The following is a 24,649-nucleotide window of genomic DNA, read 5'->3' as shown; positions in this document are numbered from 1 at the left end:
TCACCGTAGGGTTACCACAGAGGATCTAGTCCAGAAATCTCTATCTGGGTTCTGGGGAAATCTGTCCAAAGTATGTACAGAATCCATTCCTTAATTTCTTGCCTGAAACCTTTTGACAAATGATTGAAAATAACAACTGATAAAATAGTGAGGCTTTTCTACTTTCAAACAATAAAAATCACTAATAAGCAACCTCTGTTCTTGACTATGCAATGAAAAACAGAGCCACTGATGGGTAAATTCTGCATTGTGATGAATAAGGCTGAGCTTGAAACTGATGATGACCCAACTTCTAATTTATTATTTCAACCTCTTGCTTTGGTTTTATCTAGTGCATAAATTAGTCCGATTTAAAATCCATGCACACTTTCAACTTCAAATACATAACAAACTAAGCTTTTATTTATGATTAGATTTTATGATTACTATGTTTGAAGGCATACATATAACATTAGGAAAACTAATTTGGTTTTCTGGAAAGTACTCAGAAGAAAATAACAGAAAAAAATTATTAGTACCTTCCCACTGGCAAATGAATTCAGAACACCTTAGATTAATTTTGTCAAACAAGTTTGACTATTGTTAATAGTTGGAAATTATCACAAATAATTTAGAAAACTGATTTTGTGTAATCTCAAGATAAACAGTGATTGATAACAAATATCCAAATGGCAACTTTTAAGTTAAATAGTTGAAGCAGAATGATTTTGTATTTTAAATAGAAGAGAAGAAGAGAGAAAATAACATTTTTTACCTGCATTGGTTCACAACTGGTTATGGTCCGGCTTTTAGCATGAGGCACCCTACTAGTCATAAATATGCACTGTTGAGGTAATGGGGGCAAGGGATACTTCATCAAACAACTATTGGACAATGAGGTAAATAAATATAAATTATTATGGGGAAAAATGATTTTACCTTTAGTGAAAAGGTAAGAAACTGAAAAGGCCAGAAATTGAAATTTGTGTTGTATATTAAAAGATTCATATAATTAATTTGTTGTTCTTGTTGTTCAGTCATTAAGTCATATCTGACTCTGTGACCCCATGAACTCCAGCACTCCAGGCTTCCCTGTCCTTCACTATCTCCTGGAGTTTGCTCAAATTCATGTCCATTGAGCCAGTGATGCCATCCAACCATCTTATCCTCTATTGCCCCCTTCTCTTCCTGCCCTCAATCCTTCCCAGCATTAGGGTCTTTTCCAGTGAGTTCTTCACATCAGGTAGCCAAAATTTTGGAGCTTCAGCTTCAGCATGAGTCCTTCCCATGAATATTCAGGGTTGATTTCCTTTAGGATTGACTGGTTTGATCTCCGCACTTTCCTCTAATTCAGTATCTGTGTACTAGAGTGAAACCCACCATAGAAAGCCCTGTTGGTTTCAGAGCTGGTGATTTGTTCAGGGAATAGCAAGTAGCTGGGTTTGTCCTGAAGACTGCTGCTCCAAAGAGGTGCCCATTCCTCCCTGCTCCAGAGGTTTTCCCCTGTAGTCTCCAGGATTCTGGGTGCTCTCCTGTTCCTCCCCTCCTCCTTTTCCTCTCTTTGAGGTAAGCTTTGCTCTTTCATTGTTCCACACAATATTTCATTGGAGAAATAAACTGAAGCTGGGAAAAGAAGCCCCACAGAGAGGCAGCTCCCAGGAGAAGGCTCCCCAGGAGAAAGCCTCACATTTCATTCACCTTGAAATCCCTCACTTCCTCCAGCAGAGCTTGTTGCACTTACAATATCCCTGAGACTACACAGGACAAACAGGAGACAAAGACATGAATTCAGCCACCTTGCACCTCGCACTAAATGTGCAACCAGCCACCACAATGCAAGACTCCAGGAGTAAATTCCAAGGGTGGTGAGTGAAACCCACCTCAGGAGCCACCTTGCTAGCCTGTGTCTGCAATCACATGCCTCTATTTCAAAAGAAGCTATTTTGGATAGCCTACTTATTCTTTGATAAATTGGCCATACTGCATTGGGGAAAGGAACTCTGATGCTCAACTGTATATGCTCCACTGATGGCAAGACCTGGCCCTAATACATGCAGACTGACTTCAGGCTGCAAGATGGTCCATGTAAACCAGCCCCTCCCTCCTAAGGCATCATCAGAGGTGTCACGCACAGCCTTGCAGACAATGCCATCATTGAGAGATGCATGTGTGGCTGCTGTGAATATCACAATCCTTTTATTAGCCTTTTGATTTTCACACATTATGTGTCATTTCTGGGTCATTTTTCTTCTTATAGTGACAAGTTTTAGACTCATCTCTTCAAGCCTTAAGGCAATTTAGTGTCACTAAAAACGCATTAGAGAGTAGATGGAACTCTCTAGCCTAAGGAAAGAAAAGAATCTAATATTTCATAGGATTTTTAGATATTATATGTTAATAAAAGCACAACAAAGGCCCCTGACAGAGATCTGAATACAAGCAACAATAATGGTGTGAACAGGGCTTCAAATGACAGGGACCTGCAGACTGAGAGATCTCAGATGTGTGTGTACAGCATTTAGAAGAATTTTCCCATGAATCTTCCCTGTGAATCTTCCCATGAGCAAATTTAATTTGTGTCTTCTGAGTATGTCCTAAGTTCATGAGGATCCATTATTCAGTAAACAAGATTTTTTCATCTGACCAAGTAGAAACATGAAATTCTTAAGATTCACACCCACCCATTTCATATAGGTGGCTTTTGTTGTTCAGTCACTCAGTTGTGTCTGACTCTTTGCAACCCCATGGATTGTAGCATGCCAGGTTTCCCTGTCTTCCATTATCTCCTGGAGTTTTCTCAAATTCATATCCATTGAATTGGTGATGCTATCCTACCATCTTATCCTCTGTCATCCCCATCTCCTCCTGCCCTCAATTTTTCCCAGCATCAGGGTCTTTTCCAATGAGTTGGCTCTTTGCAAAGTATTGGAGCTTCAGCTTCAGTATCAGTCCTTCCAATGAGTATTCAGGACTGGTTTCCTTTAGGATTGACTTTAGGAAGACTCTCAAGAGTGTTCTCTAGCACCACAATTCAAAAGCATCAATTCTTCAGCACTCAGCTTTCTTTATGGTCCAACTCTCACATCTGTACATGACTACTGGAAAAACCATAGCTTTGACTAGATGGACCTTTGTTGGCAAAGTGACATCTCTGCTTTTTAATACACTGTCTAGGTTTATCATAGCTTTTCTTCCAATGAGAAAGAGTCTTAATTTCATGGCTGCAGGACCAAGCCAAGCTGAGAAAAGGGTGGATCAGGGATCCTAGGGAAAGCAGTAAATGTGTCTTGGGGCAGGTGATGCTGAAACCACAGCAGGCCATGTAGGTGTTCAGAGTCACACCATGAACAGCACCTGCGCAAATGAGTGTTCCCTGGCCGCCCTGCACACTTCTGAGCCTATGTGGCTTTGCTGGCCAGTGTGTTTGCTTCGCCTTCTTTCCACATAGACTCAGTGCCTCATGATTACTTTCACCTCTGGGGAAGAGAGGTGGGAGGCTTGTCCCACCTCGGGGTGTTTGCTCAAGTCTCCTGCCTGGCCTGGTCCCACCCCAGTACTTCACAGGCTTAGACCTGCTCCTAATTATCCTCTGAGTGCAGCTCTGAAGTCACCTCCCTGGAGCCTCTCCCTGCTCTTCTGTCTCCAAAAGAAGATGCCTTTCCTGCTCAGTGTTCTGGTTTGTCTTAGTACCTCTGGAGCATGTCATGATTCTAAGGGCTCAGCACATTTTGGAAAGGAAGGAAACTCATGAATTAATAAGTACAAGGATGACAGGGATGGGTCCCTCACTTCCCAACCTGTGGCCCCCACTAGTGATCTGAGCTTCCTCTCCACGCTTCCTGTGGGAGGAGTGACTACGAGCAGAGGAACACAGGTGTGGAGCTGCCTCACTGCCCAGCTCCATTAGGGCCCTGGCTCCAGCTCTCCCGGGACATGCCCTGCCCCTCTTCTCGAGTGGTCCTTGCTCCAGGCCCAAGGGCCTCCCACTCCTTGTCTCTTGCTTTCTATCCAGATTTGCTCTGAGAAACATTTGATGTACTGTCCCTACACCAGACTATGTGATGGGACCAGATGGTGAGCTCTCTTGCCCACCCAGAGGCAGCTCCACTTCGTCAGAGCAATAAGGGGCAGAGCAACATCTTGGTCCCTAAAATCCCTCAAAAGTCAAGGAGAGGGGAGGGTCCCCCACCAGGCGGGCACCCTCTCTGCTTCCCACAAAGGGCAGCATTGGTTCTTGTTCTTATTGAACACTTAACAAAAGTCTGCTCTATAAAGAGAGCTGAGGAATTAATGTAAAAACACATGCAAAAAACTGTAGATGGCATCAGTAAGCTAAAAACTGATGAATCCTCAGGTTCCTAATCTTCCCACATGTCTGCCCACTTGCCTTTCTCCTGTCCTTCTTTCCTCCACACTTTTACAAACAGGAAGATTAGGAAGTGCTCTGGATCAAATTTAGGAAGGTGGTATGAAAAGAATGCAACCAACAGGCGAAGTGGGCAGAACAGTCAAATCCAAAACCACTTAACAAGTCACCCTCTCTATTACTAGCTGGCTTCCCTGGTGGCTCAGATGGTGAAGAATCTGCCTGCAATGCAGGAGACTTGGGTTTGATACCTGGGTTGGGAAGATCCCCGTGGAGAAAGAAGTGGCTACCCACTCCAGTATTCTTTCCTGAAGAATGCTATGGACAGAGGAGCCTGGCGGGCTACAGTCCAGGGGGTTGCAAAGAGTCAGACATGAGTGAGAGATTAACACTACTTTCATTAACTAACTAGCTACCCTAGAATATAAATACAGAAACATGTAATTAGCCTCCAATTAAAATAAATAAACTAATTTTAAAAATAAATACAGAAACATAGAAGATGTCTAAACCAGCAATTGTCAGCAAGTGTCAAGTGCGTCAGAACTCAAAGGGAGCCTCACAGAGGTTCTGTAGAATCATATTAGACTTTGGCAAAGGCATGACCATGGGACACAGAGCTTTATAGCTTTAATGGACCATGGGGATTATCATATTCTATTTCTGTCCATTCTTTACAGATGAGGAAGCCAAGAAACAGAGAAAGAATCTATAGTAAAGAAGGTCATTTTAAGGAATCTCCAGAGGGGACATGTGTATACCTGTGGTTGATTCATGCTGATGTATGGCAGAAACCAACACAATATTTTAAAGCAATTATCCTTCAATGGGAAAAAAAAAAAGAAGAAATGTAAAACAAGGTCATTGTAAAGGAGTGTTAATATTTAAATGATCTCTGAAATCTCATTGTTGGCAGTCATAATAATGTGGCGAATAAAATAATCAACTATCTATTGCATTTTGAAATTAAGAAATTGATGCATGCTTCAATAACAATGAACAATTCTCCCAGAAAACTATTTAAATTGATATTTTGACAAAAATTAATTTGCTATTACAGATACTGTGAAGACTGGGAGAGACAGAGGGAGAATGTTCCATGAATTCTACTCAGTGGATTCTTCATTAGAAACAGTTTTAGCCAGATAAATGGGATCTGAAACATTGCAGTGTGCCCTTTTTCCAAGGGACAAAAAGGTTTCAAATAGAGTGAACACAAAAATACTGGTTGTGGTATTCCTTTAAGTAGTTCTTAAAAATACAGTCAGTGCTCCTTGAAAGGGCAGTCAGATCAGATCAGATCAGTCGCTCAGTCATGTCCGACTCTTTGTGACCCCATGAATTGCAGCACGCCAGGCCTCCCTGTCCATCACCACCTCCCGGAGTTCACTGAGATTCACCTCCATCGAGTCAGTGATGCCATCCAGCCATCTCATCCTCTGTCGTCCCCTTCTCCTCCTGCCCCCAATCCCTCCCAGCATCAGAGTCTTTTCCAATGAGTCAACTCTTCACATGAGGTGGCCAAAGTACTGGAGTTTCAGCTTCAGCATCTTTCCTTCCAAAGAAATCCCAGGGCTGATCTCCTTCAGAATGGACTGATTGGATCTCCTTGCAGTCCAAGGGACTCTCAAGAGTCTTCTCCAACACCACAGTTCAAAAGCATCAATTCTTGAGCACTCAGCCTTCTTCACAGTCCAACTCTCACATCCATACATGACCACAGGAAAAACCATAGCCTTGACTAGACAGACCTTTGTTGGCAAAGTAATGTCTCTGCTTTTGAATATGCTATCTAGGTTGGTCATAACTTTCCTTCCAAGGAGTAAGTGTCTTTTAATTTCATGGCTGCAGTCACCTTCTGTAGTGATTTTGGTAGTAGTCGCTGGCAAATATTTTTTCTAGACTACTTCAGTTTCCTAGTAATAGTGAAACTTCAGTAGAAAATAAAGAGCCTGCAGTCAGTAAATGGCATAGAATAGTATTATGTTCCTCAAATTTTTTTTCAAATTCTAAAAGCACTTTTAAGCTTGTCAGGGGACTTTGGTGCTAGAAATCAAATGCAAGGTGCTAGGAAAAGATTTTTTTTTTCCATTTCTCACTGATTATGTAAGTTTTCCTTTATGTACCCCAGTTTTTCCTTCCATCTGATGACACATAACTCCATCTAGGGCCTCCTAATTTCATAATGTGTATTATGCAACAGGTATTACATATATATATTATATATATACACACACAGAATGGATGAGCAAGGTCTTTTGTAAAGAGAACTATATTCAGTATCTATGATAAATCATAATGGAAAACAATATACACAAATGTGTGTATATGTATAACTGGATCACTTTGCTGTACAGTAGAAATGAATAAGACATTGTAAATCCACTATACTTTGGTATTAATACATTGTTAGCTTGAGTGATGACACATAAATATCAGTAATATAAATACTTGTTTTGAAATACTTAGTTTTGAAGTCATAATTATCACTTTTTCAACTCCCAAATTCCATTCTGAGCATAGGTCATGTTTTAAGAAAATGTCATTGATCTATTCTCTGACCAAGGGTGTTAACGTAATTGGTTTAGCTGAGTACTAATGAGGCTATGATTGTACATCCCTAGGGATAGGCTTGTTAGTTTCAATTTAATGCAATTCAACAGGAAGATAGTGTCTACCCTGTGGTAGACACAGTAATAAGAAATGAAATCAATAATCCTTCCTCTTTGGGATCTTGAGATCTAACGTGAGAGAAACAGACACCTAACATAAACATATGTTTCTATTATTCTAAGATAAGTCTAAGATGATAGAAGCATAAATAGGTGTCAAAAGCACCAGGAAAAGCTGCAACAGCAAGATTAAGTGACTTGGGAGTGCCCTGTAAAATGGAAGCCAGCTGTGCGGACAGAGAGGAGATCAGGACACACAGAGAAGATGAGGATAGTCAGCATCTGACAAAATAAACATGCTTCTGAGGCTGCTCTGTACCAGCCTGCCCTACCCTGCTTGCATCTCTTGTCAACTGAGAACAACTGTTAGGATGGTGTGGGTGTTGGGGGATGGAAAACCATCCTTGATGAAGGATGTGGCAGGGGTGGAAGAAACAGGAAGACAGAACCCGAGGGCATGGAGGCCACTCTTAAGTGGGGGGCAGTTAGGAAGGGTACCGCAGCTCATATCAACCTGGGACTGCTGCTAAATGTGGTTTGGTCATGAAGGTTGGTGAGAGGAGCTCAGGAAAGGACAGACATCAGGGACATCCCTAAATTCAATTACAGGGTCTATTATATACAATAAAAGATTTTAACAATGCATCTTAGGAACCTAAATGTACATAAAGAACTTACAACATGATGTACATAATTTATCTAAATTTATCTAAATGGATGACGTTTATGTCATATATACATAAAGGTGCTATAATGTCTAGCAGTGAGTAGCAAGTCTGCTGTCAAGATATGTGGATTCTCTGTGCAAATCAGTATGTGACACCTCCCCCACCTGGAATCAAATGAAACAAGGTCTCCCTTGTGCTGAGCTTAGGCAACTTCAGGTTAAAACGCACAGCTTGGGACACTGGGCTCCAGGCTGCATTTCAACCGTATCTTGACTCCTTACTTTGTTACTTTGTGATGTCCACACACTGCACACCTCTCTTCACTGGGATTTCAGGATAGGTGCGAGAATGTTTAGTCATTGTCATTTGTCTGATTGCAAACCACTAAAGTCAAAGTTGCTCATTTCAAACTTTGAGGTCAATAAGATCATTTCAAATCTCAGCTCTAACTGTGATTAGATACCTTATTATGTTGACATTCTGAATTTCAAGAGTTGTATTTGCAAAATAGTGGTATTTATTCCTGCCTATACATAGGGCAGTGGAGAAGGCAATGGCACCCCACTCCAGTACTCTTGCTTGGAAAATCCCAGGGATGGAGGAGCCTGGTAGGCTGCAGTCCATGGAGTTGCTGAGGGTCGGACACGACTGAGCAACTTCACTTTCACTTTTCACTTTCATGCACTGGAGAAGGAAATGGCAACCCACTCCAGTTTTCTTGCCTGGAGAATCCCAGGGACAGGGGAGCCTGGTGGGCTGCCGTCTATGGGGTCGCACAGAGTCGGACACGACTGAAGCGACTTAGCAGTAGCAGCAGCAGCGTACATAGGGCACATCTCCTACTAGCATAGGAAACGGATGAATAATAAATGCAAGAACCCATCCATAAGCTCTCCATCCCCACTCCAGCTGCATCCCCATACAGCAGTGTCTGTACTGTTCCATCAATCCATTCATTAATATTCAGTTTTAATAAGTACACTTTGTCTTTAAGAGAGCAACTGATGGTGAAGAAAGCTGTCAGAAAATTGTTCACTAGTTGATCTAAATTCAAATAGAAAAGCTTTGTATTTTAGGCTTCAATTATTTAGAATTCTTTATAGATAATACTGGAATGAATATTTAGATTGTCTAAGGAAAACAAAAGATTTCCAAAGAAACAAGAATAATAGTATAAATAAAATCAGACGAGGAATATTTTACCAACCTAATAAAGTGTACTCTTTTCAAACAAAAACAGCTCCAAATTATACATAATTACAGTGCTAACTACAAATGAATTTCATCCACTCATCTTGACAATGTTGGTTATTAGTTTGGATTATATGTTAGTCATTCATTTTGATTATAAGAATTTAGAAAGAACTGAATTGCCTTTCATTAAAAACAGTCTCGAAAAGACTTCAAACAATTAAGAATATCCCTCTTCTCTGTTCAAAAGTGAACGTTTACAGTGAGCTTATGCTAGGCACATTCATATGTCATTTCAATAAATGAGTATAAGATGTATTCACATAACTCTGATCTTCCAGTTTGTATATGAAAATATATATATGTTACTGTCACATGACTGAAGATGAAGTCGCTCAGTCTTGTTTGACTCTCTGCAACCCCGTGCATTGTAGCCCACCAGGCTTCTCCATCCATGGGATTCTCCAGGCAAGAATACTGGAGTGGTTTACCATTTCCTTCTCCAGGGCATCTTCCCAACCCAAGGATTGAACCAGGGTCTCCCACATTGGAGGCAGATGCTTTAACCTCTGAGTCACCAGGAAAGCCCGTCACATGACTGGAGGCAGTCAATAAATAAACAAAGATGGTGCACATGTAATGTCAATGATCTCTAGAGGTGATGGTGGTTTAGTCACTAAGTTGTGTCTGACTCTTATGATCCCATGGACTGTAGCTTGCCAGGCATCTCTGCACATGGAACTTCCCAGGCAAGAATACTGAAATGGGTTGCCATTCCCTTCTCCAGGGGATCTTCTTGATCCAGGGATCAAATCCGGGACTAGTGAATTACAGGCAGTCTCCTGCAATGCAGGCAGATCGTTTACTAACTGAGCCACCAGGGAAGTCCCGCCTGATTTCTACACAGTCCCTAACTACCAGTAGGGATGATATGGAATTTTAATTTATATTATACTATCTTATCAGGTATTATAACAAATATCTGAATAGCATATTGTTATCTTCCTATGTTCTTTCTCACCATAATTCCAACAATAATTTTTATGTTGGATAGAGTCACCAGTATTTCCAGTGCATCTCTTTTCAAGATGTGACCCAAAACTGCCTGTAGTGAGTAGCGAGACCATTTTAGAGGGTCTGGTATTTTTATAATAATACTAAGATCTTCCTTTTTCTGTGATACAATTCAAATTGTCTAAAATATTAAATTTTTTAAAAATTTGTATCTGATACCATGAGTTTGACAGTTTCCCATTGCTTAAAGATTTTTTTTTTCTGATAACATATGTAATGACATTAAACAATTGTGATATCTTTGATATTGTATAGTGAAATGTATCAATATGTGGAAGAACTCATAACTCAATGAATCATTATTTGCCAAATGACCAAAGCATGGTGGTATAAAATCATGCACATATAAAACATTAATTCAAGAAGGAATCTAGATCAACAGCTTTTAATGTATAACACATTTATTGTTATCGTTTCATATTTCACAAAGCAGCTAATAATTTAGAAAATATAATTACTATTTCTGTTATAGTATAAAAGAATAATTATTTGAAAAAAGTATTAAAATATCCATTTCTTTTTCAACCATATGTGAGGCAGGATTCTTTTTTTTTTTAATATTTTATCCAAAACAACCTAGTGCAACAGATTAAATGCAGAAGCAGATGTATTGATCCATATGGAGGGTTACCATACTAATGCTAATTAAAAGAAAGTTGCAGTAGCTGTGCTAATAGAACACAAAAAATATTGCCAAGAAATAAAACAGGACCAAGGATAAAGTGGGTCACTTCATAACATCAAAATTCATTAAAATACATAGCAATTTTGAACACATATGTACCTAATAACAGTGCTTCAAAACACATGAAGCAAAAACTGATAAAACTACAAAAAGAAATAGACAAGCTGACAACTGTAGCAGAAGATTCCAGTCTACCTCTCACCAAATCAGCTACAAGTAATCACAAAATCACTAAAACCATTAGAGACTTGATCGTTACTATGAACTAATTTGACCTAATTGACCTTTAAAGAACACTTCACCCAACTATAGTAGAACATACATTCTTTTCCAGGGTATGTGAAATTTTTGCCAAGGAGAACATGTTCTAGGCCATAAAATCATTATTAATAAATTTAAAAGGATTCAAGCCATAAAAGTATGTTCTCTGACCACAGAGATCCTTAGAAAATCCTTAGATATTTTTAAACTAAATAGGATGCTTTAAAAATAACCCACGATTAGCAGAAATAATTACAAGAGAAAGTAGAAAAGTATTTTGTATAAGAGTGAAGTAAGCCAGAAAGAAAAACACCAATACAGTATACTAATGCATATATATATGGAATTTAGAAAGATGGTAACAATAACCCTGTATACGAGACAGCAAAAGAGACACTGATGTATAGAACAGTCTTTTGGACTCTGTGAGAGAGGGAGAGGGTGGGATGATTTGGGAGAATGGCATTGAAACATGTATAATATCATATATGAAACGAGTCGCCAGTCCAGGTTCGATGCACGATACTGGATGCTTGGGGCTAGTGCACTGGGACGACCCAGAGGGATGGTATGGGGAGGGAGGAGGGAGGAGGGTTCAGCATGGGGAACACATGTATACCTGTGGTGGATTCATGTTGATATATGGCAAAACCAATACAATATTGTAAAGTTAAAAAAAATAAAAAATATAAAATAATAAAAAAAAGAAAAGTATTTTGAACTGCATGAAAAGATAAATATGAACTTTATGGGATGCAGTTAAAGTAGTTCTAAGAGTGAAATCTATAGCACTGAACACCCACATTAGAAAATAAAAAAAGATCTTAAATCACAACTTCAATCTTAAGAAACTAGGAAAAGAAGAGCAAATTAGTCCAACAGTAATCAGAATAAAGAAAATAGCAAGAACAAAATCAGTGGAATATAAGAAAAATAAGCCTAATACAGGAAAATTAGTAAAACCAAATGTACTTTTTTTGAGAAGATCATTAACACTGACATATCCATAGACAAATAACTAGGTAAAATAGAAGAACACAATTACCAACATCAGCAATTGGAAATTTACTATCATTGTTGATTTAAAGATGATAAGGGAATATTATAAATAACTTTATGCCAATAAACTTGACAACTTAGATTAAACTGAAAAATTCCTTTAAATTTGAAAGATACAAATTATCAAATCTATTCATTTGAATAGAGATAGATAACTGGAATAGGTGTGCAGGTAGAAAAGAAGCTTGCTAAGTCACTTCAGTTGTTTCCGACTCTGTGCAACCCCATAGACGGCAGCCCACCAGGCTCCCCCGTCCCTGGGATTCTCCAGGCAAGAACACTGGAGTGCGTTGCCATTTCCTTCTCCAATGCGTGAAAGTGAAAAGTGAAAGTGAAGTCACTCAGTCATATCTTGACTCTACCAGGCTCCTCCATCCATGGGATTTTACAGGCAAGAGTACCAGAGTGGGGTGCCATTGCCTTCTCTGAGAAAAGAAGCTTAAGTAGTAATAATTTTTAAAAAACTCATAAGAAAATTCTAACTACAGGTGGCTTCACTTGATGAATTTCTCAAAAGCTTAGGGAAGATGTATTATTGAATCTCACAAACTCTTCCAGGATATTTCAGAGGATAGAATGTTTCCTAAATAATTTTATAAGAATAATATTATTACTCTGATAGCAAAATCACACAAAGTCACTGCAAGAAAAGACTGTAGGCCAATATGTCTTGTGACCATAAGGGCAAAAAAAAAAAAAAAAAAAAAACAAACCTTAAAAATAGCAAATCCAACATTATATAACATGGATAAAACATCATGACCAAATTAAGATTATCTCAGAATGTAAAGCTAGTTTAATATTGAAAATCAATCAATGTAATTAATCATGTTCACAACTAAACAAACAAAAAAGATCACCTCAATAGGTATAGAAAAGCTTTTACAAAACCCCACACCCATTTCTATAAAAATTCCCAACACTAAAAATAGGACACTTCCACAATTTGATAAAAAGGAATCTATGAAAAAATGTATAATTAATATCATTCTTACTGATGAAATCAGAATGATTTCCCTCTAAGATTAGGAATAAAATAAGAATGTCTCACTAATCTTATTCAACCTTGTAATGTTGGTACTAGCCAGTTGCTCCAAGAAAGAAAAATAAATGAACTACATTCAGGTGGAAAAGAAAGAAAATAAAACCGTCTTTATTTGTAGTTTACAGGATCAACTAAGATGAAAGTCCTAGGAAATCTATAAAAATAAAGCTCCTAAAACTAGCTTATATTTCTATATAAATACACACTATATACTCAAAAATGGCAAAAATAATATTCACATTGGTATTGTGAAATGAAAATATCTCTTGCCATATTAATAAGCAAGAAATGCCACAGCCATCACCAATTTCTGGCCTCCAAATGTGAATGAGAGTTCATGTGATGGTCAGACTGTCTGCTCTCTATGTTGCAAACTTGTATATAGCCTGACTTCCCCACCAGCCTCCTTAGAGCAGTACTCTTAGCTACTGAGATGCTGTCTCCTGGGCTCAGAATCCTAAACATTCCTACCAAATAAAATAACTCTACTTTCAGGTTGTGACTATATTTTTTACTTGACAGCTTTGGCGACCAAAAGGAAGGACCCAGAGTGTATTTCAGTCCTCTGTCTGAACTCTACAAGAAACTGGAGCCATGGTACCGGCAGAGGCCCCGTGTACCCATCCGCTTTCTTGGGAGTTCAGGACGGCTTTTATTAAGTATCTCCTGGTCCTTGGATCTCCCGTATTTGTTGGGATCCTGAATTTTTAGTTGGTGGGGTATAGCAGATATCTGCCCCTTCTCAGTAAGATGTTGGGGAGGGGGTGTTGGGAAGACACCAGGAAATACACATCTAGAGTCTAGATATCGGTGGGGCTCAGGTGGAAGATACCTAGAGAATTTGCACCCATGGAGAGGTATGGATGGGGGCAGGCTCACTTTTAACAAAAAATACCTGGGGCTTGGTTGAAAGATCCTGAGGTGGCTCCATCATAGAAGGAAATAAGGAATGGAGCTCATACTTGCAAGTACATAGCTAACTGGAAAAATTAAATCTTGCCCTAAATATTGAGGGGGCTCTTTGATGCATTATTGTTGTTATTCAGTCACTCAGTCAGGTCCAACTTTTTGCGACCCCAGGGACTGCAGCATGCCAGGCTTCCCTGTCCTTCACATCTCCTGGAACTTGCTCAAATTCATGTCCATTGACTTGGTGATGCCATTCATCCATCTCATCCTCTACTGTCCCCTTCTCCTCCTGCCTTCAATCTTTCCCAGGATCAGGGTCATTTCTAATGGGTTGACTCTTTGCATCAGGTGGCCAAAGTATTGGAGTTTCAGCTTCAGCATCAGTCCTTCCAATGAATATTCAGGACTGATTTCCTTTAGGATTGACTGGCTTGCTCTCCTTGCAGTCCAGGGGACTCTCAAGAGTCTTCTCCAGCACCACAGTTCAAAAGCATCAATTCTTCAGCGCTCAGCCTTCTTTATGGTCCAACTCTCACATTCATACATGACTACTGGAAAAACTGTAGCTTTGACTATGTGGATCTTTGTTGGCAAAGTAATGTCTCTGCTTTTTAATATGCTGTCTAGGTTTATAATAGCCTTTCTACCAAGGAGCAAGTATCTTTCAAGTTCATGGCTGCAGTCACCATCTGCAGTGATTTTGGAGCCCAAGAAAATAAAGTCTGTCACTGTTACCATTGTTTCTCAATCTATATGCCATGAAGTGATGCATACTGCAGTTAAAAATTAAAAGCTGGCTTGGTAAAATCTTAAGCAAGGCCTTCTATGGGCAAGCTTAGATTTTTCTGTGACTTTGAGATATAAATGTTCTATCTGATTTTCCTAGATTGCTTTATTGTGTGCTTGCTGCTTTTTGGCCTGTAAGAGGTCTTTTAGCATTCTTAATCATCTTCATCACCATGGAGCTTTAATTTATTGGTGGCCAGATAATGGATCCTTTGAAAATTAGAAAAACTAAAAAAAGTATTAAATTTAGAGTGCCCTCACTGCAAACAACTGTTTTGTTGATACCTATAAAACAAAGGTCAAATTAACCTAAGAACTTTTACTGGAATGAGAAAAACTGACTTAGGAAGCTTCACTGAGGGCTTCTTCTCAATGGGTCTTACAAAAACACTGTTGTTGTTTTTCAGTCACTCAGTCGTGTCCAACTCCTTGCGACCCCATGGACTGCAGCACGCCAGGCTTCCTTATCCATCTCAAATTCCTGGAGTTTGCTCAAACTCATGTCCATTGAGTCAGTGATGCCATCCAACCATCTTATCCTCTGTTGTCCCCTTCTCCTCCTGTTTCAACCCTTCCCAGCATCAGGGTCTTTTCTAATGAGTCAGCTCTTTGCATCAGGTGGCCAAAGTATTGGAGCTTCAGCTTCAGCATCAGTCTTTCCAATGAATATTCAGGATTGATTTCCTTTCAGATTGACTGGTCTGATCTCCTTGCAATCCAAGGGACTCTCCAGAATCTTCTCCAACACCACAGCTCAAAAGCCTCAAATCTTTGGTGCTCAGCATTCTTTATGGTCCAACTCTCACATCCATACATGACTACTGCAAAAACCATAGCACTGACTAGATGGACCTTTGCAGGCAAAGTAATGACTCTGCTTTTTAACATGCTGTCTAAGCTTGTCATAGCTTTTTTTTTTTTTTTTTTTTCCCCACAAGAAGTAAGTGTCTTTTAATTTCATGGCTGCAATTACTATCTACAGTGATTTTGGAGACCCCAAAATAAAGTCTTTCACTGTTTCCATTGCTTTCCCATCTATTTGCCATGAAGTGATGGGACTGGATGCTATGTTAGTTTTTGAATGTTGAGTTTTAAGCCAGCTTTTTCTCTCTTCTCTTCCACTTTCATCAGGAGGCTCTTTAGTTCCTCTGCACTTTCTGCCATAAGGTTCATGTTATATGTGTATCTGAGGTTATTGATATTTCTCCTGGCGATCTTGATTCCAGCTTGTGCTTCATCCAGCCCGGCGTTTCACATGATGTACTCTGAATATAAGTTAAATAACCAGGGTGACAATATACAGCCTTGATGTACTCCTTTTCCAATTTGGAACCAGTCCGTTATTCCATGTCCCATTCTAACTGTTGTTTCTTGACCTGCATACAGATTTCTCAGGAGGCAGGCAAAATGGCCTGGTATTCCCATCTCTTGAAGAATTTTCCAGTTTGTTGTGATCCACACAAAGGCTTCAGCATAGTCAGTGAAGCAGAAGAAAATATTTTTCTGGAATTCTCTTACTTTTCTATGATCCAACGGATGTTGGTAACTTGACCTTTGGTCCCTCTAAAGACATAAATTCAGTCTTTTCTAAATTCAGCTTGAACATGTGGAAGTTCTTGATTCAGGTACTGTTGAAGCGTAGCTTGGAGAATTTCGAACATTACTTTGCTAGTGTGTGAGATGAGTGCAATTGTGTGGTAGTTTGAATAATTTTAGTATTGCCTTTCCTTGGGACTTGAATGAAAACTGACCTTTTCCAGTCCTGTGGCCACTGCTGCATTTCCCAAATTTGCTGGCATGCTGAGTGAAGCACTTAATCAGCACCATCTTTTATAATCTGGAATAGCTCAGCTGGAATTCTGTAGTGATGCTTTCTAAGGCCCACTTGACTTCACATTCCAGGATGTCTGGCTCTAGGTGAGTGATCACACATCATGGTTATCCAGGTCATTAAGATCATTTCTGTATATTTCTTCTGTGTATTCTTGCCACATCTTCTTATTATCTTCTGCTTCTGTTAGGTCTGTACCATTTCTGTCCTTTATTGTGCCCATGTTTGCATGAAGTGTTCCCTTGGTATCTGTAATTTTCTTGAAGAGATCTTTAATTTTTTTTCCATTCTATTGTTTCCTTGTATTTCTTTGCACCGATCACTTAGGAAGACTCTCTGATCTCTCCTTGCTGTTCTTTGGAACTCTGCATTCAGATCGGTATATCTTTCCTTTCCCCTTTTGACTTTCACTTCCCTCCTTTTCTCATCCATTTGTAAGTCCTTCTCAGACAACCAGTTTGCCTTTCGGGGTTTCTTTTTCTTGGGGATGGTTTTGATCACTCCCTCTTGTACAATGTTATGAACCTCTGTCCTTATTTCTTCAGGCATTCTGTTTATCAGATCTAAACCTTTTAATCTCTTTGTCACTTCCACTGTATAATTGTCAGAGATTTGATATAGGTCATACCTGAATGGCCTAGTGGTTTTGCCTACTTTTTTCAATTTAAGTCTGAATTTGGCAATCAGGAGTTCATGATCTGAGCCACAGTCAGCTCCTGGTCTTGTTTTTGCTGATGGTATAGAGCTTCTCCACCTTCAGCTGAAAAGAATATAATCAATCTGATTTTGGTATTTACCATATGGTGATGTCTATGTGTAGAGTCTTCTCTTGTGTTGTGGGAAGAGGGTGTTTGCTATGACCAGTGTGTTCTCTTGGCAAAACTGTCTTAGCCTTTGTTCAGTTTCATTTTGTACTCCAAGGCCAAACTTGCCTGTTACTCCAGGTATTTCTTGACTTTTTACTTTTGGATTCCAGCACCCTATGAAGAAAAGGATATCTTTTTTTGGTTTTAGTTCTAGAAGGTCTGGCATGTCTTCAAAGAACCATTCAACTTCATCTTCTTCATCATTAGTGGTTGGGGCATAGACTTGGATTACTGTGATATTGAATGGTTTGCCTTAGAAATGAACAGAGATCATTCTGTTGTTTTTGAGATTGCACCCAAATACTGCATCTCAGACTCTTTTGTTGATTGTGAGGGCTACTCCTTTTCTTCTAAGGGATTCTTGCCCACAGTAGTAGATATAATGGTCATCTGAACTAAATTCTCCCATTCCGGTCCTTTCTAGTTCACTGATTCCTAAAATGTCAGTGTTCACTCTTGCCATCTCCTGTTTGACCACTTCCAATTTACCCTGACTTATGTACCTAGTATTCCAGGTTCGTATGCAGCATTGCTCTTTACAGCACCACACTTACTTCCACTAGCAGACACATCCACAGCTGGGCATTGTTTCCACTTGTGTTCAGCCTCTTCATTCCTTCTGGGGCTAGTTTTTCACTCTTCTCCAGCAGCATATTGGGCACCTACCTACTGACCTGGGGAGTTCCTCTTCCCATGTCATATCTTTTTGACTTTTCATACATATGCTAATTAGAACAATTAAGATTATCAACAAAAAAGTAGAGGAAAAAAGGTCTAATGATTATTTCAATGAGTTTTGTTTTTTTTTTTAAGTGAGTTACTTCAAATGAATAAAAAATTATTTGGATGGTTATTTAGAATGGGATTAATAAAATAGACATTTACATAATTAAATAAGATTTATTGTCACTATCCTACCTAAAGTTAATGAGCCAGAGGGAGCCCCTACTGGTCCCCAACATTAAATGCTAAACAAGTCTGTTCTATTTACCCTAATTTTAAGTTACATACTTAAACGACTAGAAGAATTTTTATTGTGATATCTCACCAGGGCTTCCCTGGTAGTTCAAATGGTGAAGAATCCACCTGCAAAGTGGGAGACCCAGGTTTGATCTCTGAGTCAGGAAGATCCCCTGTAGAAGGGAATGGCAACCCACTACAGTATTCTTGCCTGGAGAATCTCATGGACAGAGGAGCCTGGTGGCCTACAGTCCATGGGGTTGCAAAGGACAAGACTGAGAGACTAACATGTTTACTTTCTTTCGTCTCATAGTTATTTGGGGATAGTTATGCCAAAGGGCCTGACTTCCTCAGCTGTACCCAGCTCTGGGGATCCCAGAGCCTTTTATATATAAGTAGGTAAAATAGACAGGGACAAAAGGGAAAAGCCTTCTAAACTCTCCTCTAAGAGCAAAAGTTATTGATTGGATCCTTATGAAAGCTAAAGTTAAATGTATAAAAGTTGATGGAATCTACATAAAGATATATAAATTGGTATGTTTAAATGGTCTTCATATAAGGTGGTTACAGCTCTTATTTAATTATATTGTGGGATAAGCAAGGCATGTAGATTGCCACTGAGGAAATATTAACTAAAAGTACTGAGGAAGGTTCTATTCAACAATCAAGTTCATGGCATTTGTGGAGCCTTCTAAAATCTTTTAAGCTAAGTGACTAAGAAATTTTTGTTTTTAAGGAAAAACTGCTTATATTAAGTTGAGGGACATGTAGGTGAGCCCTTTCTTCTTCCAGCTGAAGATCATGGCCTGCCAACGGTGGTTATTTTAAGTGTGCTCTCTTCATTTTCCCCTCAGTGACTCTCTTATGATCCCCTCCCTTTGTTGTTTCACTCCCTTCCCTCTTCTCAAAAAACAGTTGGAAACTTATGGACACCCAGGATGACTTTGTCTTATACCTCAGTCACCTTTTCAGACCTGTCTCAGTTTTAAAGAAGCTACGTGAAAGAAACTGAGTATTTTAAGAAAAATTAATATTAATATTATTAGGTAGGTAGAATAGGGAAAAGGAGTCCAAAATGGCAGTGGCTGAAAGACAAGGAAGGTCAAAGGAAGGTCTGAGGACCAGAGTGAAGACTTCAGGCAGAACAAACAGCACTCCTGGCTAAGCCCAATTTGCATAGGGCAGGCCCAGGTGGAGGAAAAAACATATAAAAGGAGGAGCCAAAGTGCTTTCTGACAGACTCTCTCTCCCGCGTGCGTGCGCTCTTTTCTTTCTCTCTCTCTCTCTCTCACTCTCTCTCTCTCCTGCTATCTTCTAAATAAAATGGAGCTGTAACACTGATTTGCCTAAGAGCTGTAGCACAGTTTGTCCAAGACCCGAGAACTGTGACGCGCCGAGGGCTTTAATGTCCATCGCTCCAAATCTTTGTTGTGACGAGACAAAGAACTGAGGAACATACACTCACATGACATCTATGGTGCCATGACTCGGATATAACCTGGCTGAAACAACCTCTGCGTGGAAGAGGCCAAGCACAACAGGAGCCCAACTCAGCGAAGCTCCCGCGCTAGAAGCAGAAGGTGAAGAAACCCAGCGCAGGGGAAGGCCCATCGTTCTGGAAACCGGGACAGCGAAAAATGAACTCAGCAGAAAGCTCACACGGCCCAGTCTCAGATTCCAGAAGACCTCCGGTTAAGGTAAGAGGTCCTCACTCCTATGGCTGGAGGGACCTTTACAATCTCTTGTTTCTTGTTTCCTCGAACCTCCTGCGAACAGGCGGGCAGCAGGGGCACAACTGAGGGACTCTGGAGAGGCTGCTCCTCAGCATGTCCCAAAGGCGCTATCTGCTGAGCCCCAGTAGCTGTTACACAAGCCAGCGGGGGTCCTTCTGGCCTTTCTCTTCTCTGTGCCAAGGGTCAGACGAATGAAACTGTGAGCACCGGTCAGATATTTAGCAAATTTTCCGGTGAGCTATGAAGGGGATTCCTTGGCATGTTTTTCCCACTGCTTTTTCCTCCTGTCCTTTAGCTCTTTCCCGGGACTCAAGCCCGGCCAAAACTAATGAAACTCAGGCTCTGATGTCTCATTGCAAAAATTCATTGAGAGACAAAGCCATAAGAGGTAGATTTGTTAGGATCCAGAGAAAAGCCACCCTTCAGGGTGTGAACTGTTGCCGAGGGCAAGTGCTGGGGCCATGGAATTAGGCCTGGCTAGGTTTTGTGAGGGGATGGAATTCATATGCTAATGAGTGAGAGGATCATCCCAGCCATTGGGGAACAACCCACGCCTCCCTCTTCTGACCTTGTGCCTTGGAGCTGTCTTGCCACCTCTGGGTATGTCTGTTGGCTTATAGATTGGGGATTAAGGTTTACTTGAATTTGACTTGTCACCTTGGACCCAATTGATTTTAATTGGTTTACATTATACCCTTGTGCTATGTCATTCTTTCAAAGGTTGTGCTCTGCCCCCTTCCCTCCTGTTTCATGCTCTTTTCCTGAGCCCCATCCAGACCCACAAGGCTGCCTCTACAATCTTCTGGAGAGACAACCAGAAAATAGTTGGCCTTGGGGGGAAAATACTCTATAATATCCAACCCCCTAATCCTACCCAATACTGGGCACACTGGAGATCTTGGGGACGCCCAAACTCCAGTCTGGGGGGTCCCAGGAGGTGATCACGCCTTGACCTGCCTAGGGATCAGTCTTCGAAAGGTTGTCACACCTCAACCTGTTCGGGGATCCTCTAGTCCCAGGGGTCCCAGGAGGTCGTCATGCCTCGACCTGCCCAGGGACCCCATCCTTGGGAGGCCGTCACGCCTCGACCTGCCCGGGGATTCGATCTCTAGGAGGCTGTCACGCCTCAGCCTGCCTGGGGATCTGCACCCTGACCCAGGGACGCCTGGCTCTCAGGTTGCAACAGTTCTGGGCAGGATAAGCTTCAGAAAGACTCACCCCTAAGGAAGTCTACCTATGGAGACAGAAAGAAGCCTATTACTTGCGGGACTGTGCCCAGTCTCAGAAATAACTCAGGAGCCCAATGAGAACCCCATTGCTTTTCTGGAGAGGCTAAAAGAGGCACTCCAAAAGTTTACCAACCTGGACTTAGACTCTTACGAGGGATGGGTGATTTTAAAGGACAAATTCCTTTCCCAGTGTGCATCAGATACCAGAATTAAGTTACAGCAGCTACAACAGCAGGACCCTGCTGCCTCTTTAGATGAGATGGTCCAGACAGCCACCAATACTTTTTATAACAGGAAAGAGGAGAAGGAGGCCAAAGCCCAGGAGAAGGAGAGAAAGAAAGAGACAAGGCATGCTCAGATGCTGGCCGCCCTCCAGAGAAGCCCTATGGCAAACCCTGAGTCCTTGAGGGACAACACACGAGACAGATGCCTGATCTGTAGACAGGTGGGGCATTGGGCCAAAGAGTGTCCAAACCATGACAAGTCTCCTAGAATGGCTTGCCACAAATGCCATCAACTGGGACATTGGGTGGCACTCTGCCCTTAGGACCCAAGAGCCTCAAAGTCAAGCGCCAAGCCTACCCTCACGATGGTTCAAGAGGACTGAAGCAGCCCGCTCCAGCCAGCCCACCTGTCACAGATAACCATCACGGGGCTGGAGCCAAGGGTGCAACTGGATGTGGTAGGTAAGTCCGAGAATTTCTTGGTTGACACAGGGGCTACCTACTCTGTCTTGATCTCCTACTCCGGAGCCTTCTCTTCCCAAACCTGTACCATTTTGGGTGCTACAGGAAAAGCAACTACTAAAAGTTTCACCCGAGCACTTCTTTGTTGCTGGGATGGACAAATATTTTCCCACAAGTTTCTGGTGGTCCCTGAGTGTCCTACCCCCTTATTGGGAAGAGATATACTCACTAAACTGGGGACCACCCTTGTGATGGGAAGTTTTTCAGCCCCTAGAGGTCTACAGCTCCTGGTTACTACTGAAGAACCCATTACACCTTCAATAGAGAGGAACCAAAAACTATGGGAAGACAAAATTAACCCCCAGGTGTGGGATCAGGGGATTCCTGGACGAGCCCACCAAGCTGAACCGGTCATCATTGTCCTCCAAGATCCCACTCTGTTTCCTAACTGGAAACAATATCCTCTCAAAAGAGAGGCTCGGGAAGGACTACAGCCTTTAATAAATAAATTCCTTGCTTGTGGGCTATTGGCCCCACCAGTTCGCCATGTAACACCCCAATCCTCTCAGTAAAGAAAAGAAGATGGAACCTGGCTAATGGTTCAAGATCTCCAGGTTATAAATGAAGCTGTAGTCCCCCTCCATCCCACAGTACCCAATCCCTATGTAATCTTGGGAGAAATCCCACCCAGTGCCAAGTGGTTTACAGTCTTGGATCTCAAATATGCATTTTTTTGCATACCACTGGCTAAAGAATCCCAATATCTTTTTGCCTTTGAGTGGGAGGCCCCAGGAGAAAAACACCAACAGATGACTTGGACAGTATTACCTCAGGGGTTCAGAGATGATAGCCCCCACCTGTTTGGACAGGCCCTTAGCCAGGATCTCCTAGATCTAGACCTGGGACCTAATGGGAAAATATTATAATATGTAGATGACCTACTAATCTGCTCTCCACATGAGAAAAGTGCCCAACAACATGCAATTCAGGTTCTAAACTTGGCAGAAAGGGGATATAAAGTCTCCCGTGCTAAGGCACAGATGGTCGAGACAAAGGTCACTCACCTGGGAGTTCAGATTACACACGGGTCCAGGAGGCTGTCCTCTGATCGGGTACAAGGAATCCTCCATTTGCCCTCCCCCACGACTTGAAAACAATTGCGAGCTTTCCTGGGGCTAACTGGTTATTGTAGAATCTGGATACCCAACTATGGTCTAATTGCCCAGCCCTTATATGAAAGGTTAAAGGGACGAGATGATTCAATCCCACTGATGTGGGGAACTCCTCAAAAGGAGGCAGAGGCTACACTAAAACAGGCCTTAACTCAGGCACCTGCCAGACCCAGAAAAAGCATTCCAACTTTATGTCCATGAAAGAGAGGGAATAGCCTTGGGAGTGTTAACTCAAAGGTTGGGATCTGAGCCCCAGCCTGTAGCTTACTTATCCAAGAGGCTTGATCCAACTTTCTGAGGTCGGCCCCCCTGCCTTCGAAATCTTGCAGCTATTGCAATCATGATAGAAGATTCTTTAAATCTCTCCTTTGGGGGCAAACTATTTTTACCAGCCACCAAGTAAAACAACTCCTAAATGGGAGAGGCCATTTATGGATGTCTGATCAAAGAATCCTCAGATATCAAGTAATGCTGATGGAAAATCCAGGCCTCACTATATCCCCTTGTGAGGTTCTTAACCCAGCCACCCTCCTACCTACCCCCGAGGGCTCTCTCCCCTTTCACTCTTGTCTAGAAACCTTGGACCACTGGACAGAACCCCAAGAGGGATTGTCAGAAGATCCTCTGACCAATCCTGGGAAAATCTGGTACACTGATGGAAGCAGCTTTGTCTTGGATGGAAAAAGAAGAGCTGGGTATGCAGTAGTCTCCAATTTTGAGACCATAGAGGCTAAGCCTCTGCCACCAGGTCAACCAGCTACAACATGCAGTGCCAGTTCAACAAAGATCTAAAACTACAGCTGACCACAGAAAATATCACACACCCTTGGACACTGCTATAAGGACTCTGAGGATTGAGACTAGCAAGAGGGGGAGGCCCAGTACCCCTAGCCGCCCCAGTTCAGCAGGAAGTAGCCAGAAAGACCTAGACACCCCTATTCCCAAAGAATTGGGCCTCCCATCTCTTGAGGGGGGAATATTAGGTAGGTAGAATAGGGAAAAGGAGTCCAAAATGGCGGTGGCTAAAAGACAAGGAAGGTCAAAGGAAGGTCCGAGGACCAGAGTGAAGACTTCAGGCAGAACAAACAGCACTCCTGGCTAAGCCCAATTTGCATAGGGCAAGCCCAGGTGGAGGAAAAAACATATAAAAGGAGGAGCCAAAGCGCTTTCTGACGGACTCTCTCTCCTGCGTGCGTGCGCTCTTTTCTTTCTTTCTCTCTCTCTCTCTCTCTCTCCTGCTATCTTCTAAATAAAATGGAGCTTTAACACTGATTTGCCTAAGAGCTGTAGCACAGTTTGTCCAAGACCCGAGAGCTGTGACATGCCGAGGGCTTTAATGTCCGTCGCTCCAAATCTTTGTTGTGATGAGACAAAGAACCGAGGAACATACACTTGCGTGACAATATCATTACAGTTTTATGCAACAGACACTGCCTACTGTAAATCCTTCTTGACAAGATGTACTGTACTAGGAGGA

General features: G+C 41.4%; 1 protein-coding gene and 1 long non-coding RNA gene across 2 annotated transcripts in view; one reads left to right on the top strand and one right to left on the bottom strand.

Annotated features, from left to right (window-relative positions):
* Positions 1–24,649, bottom strand: part of CSMD1 (CUB and Sushi multiple domains 1) — a 1,679,419-nt gene that overhangs the window by 576,964 nt on the left and 1,077,806 nt on the right. The window lies entirely within an intron of this gene.
* Positions 19,402–24,437, top strand: LOC129643260 (uncharacterized). Its single transcript, XR_008710200.1, has 3 exons — positions 19,402–20,049; positions 21,862–22,000; positions 23,719–24,437. It is a non-coding gene; the product is annotated as an uncharacterized LOC129643260 (long non-coding RNA).

Source organism: Bubalus kerabau, chromosome 2, assembly GCF_029407905.1.
Source record: "Bubalus kerabau isolate K-KA32 ecotype Philippines breed swamp buffalo chromosome 2, PCC_UOA_SB_1v2, whole genome shotgun sequence".
NCBI classification, from domain to species: Eukaryota; Metazoa; Chordata; class Mammalia; order Artiodactyla; family Bovidae; genus Bubalus; species Bubalus kerabau.
This window is presented reverse-complemented; position numbering and strand designations above follow the sequence as displayed.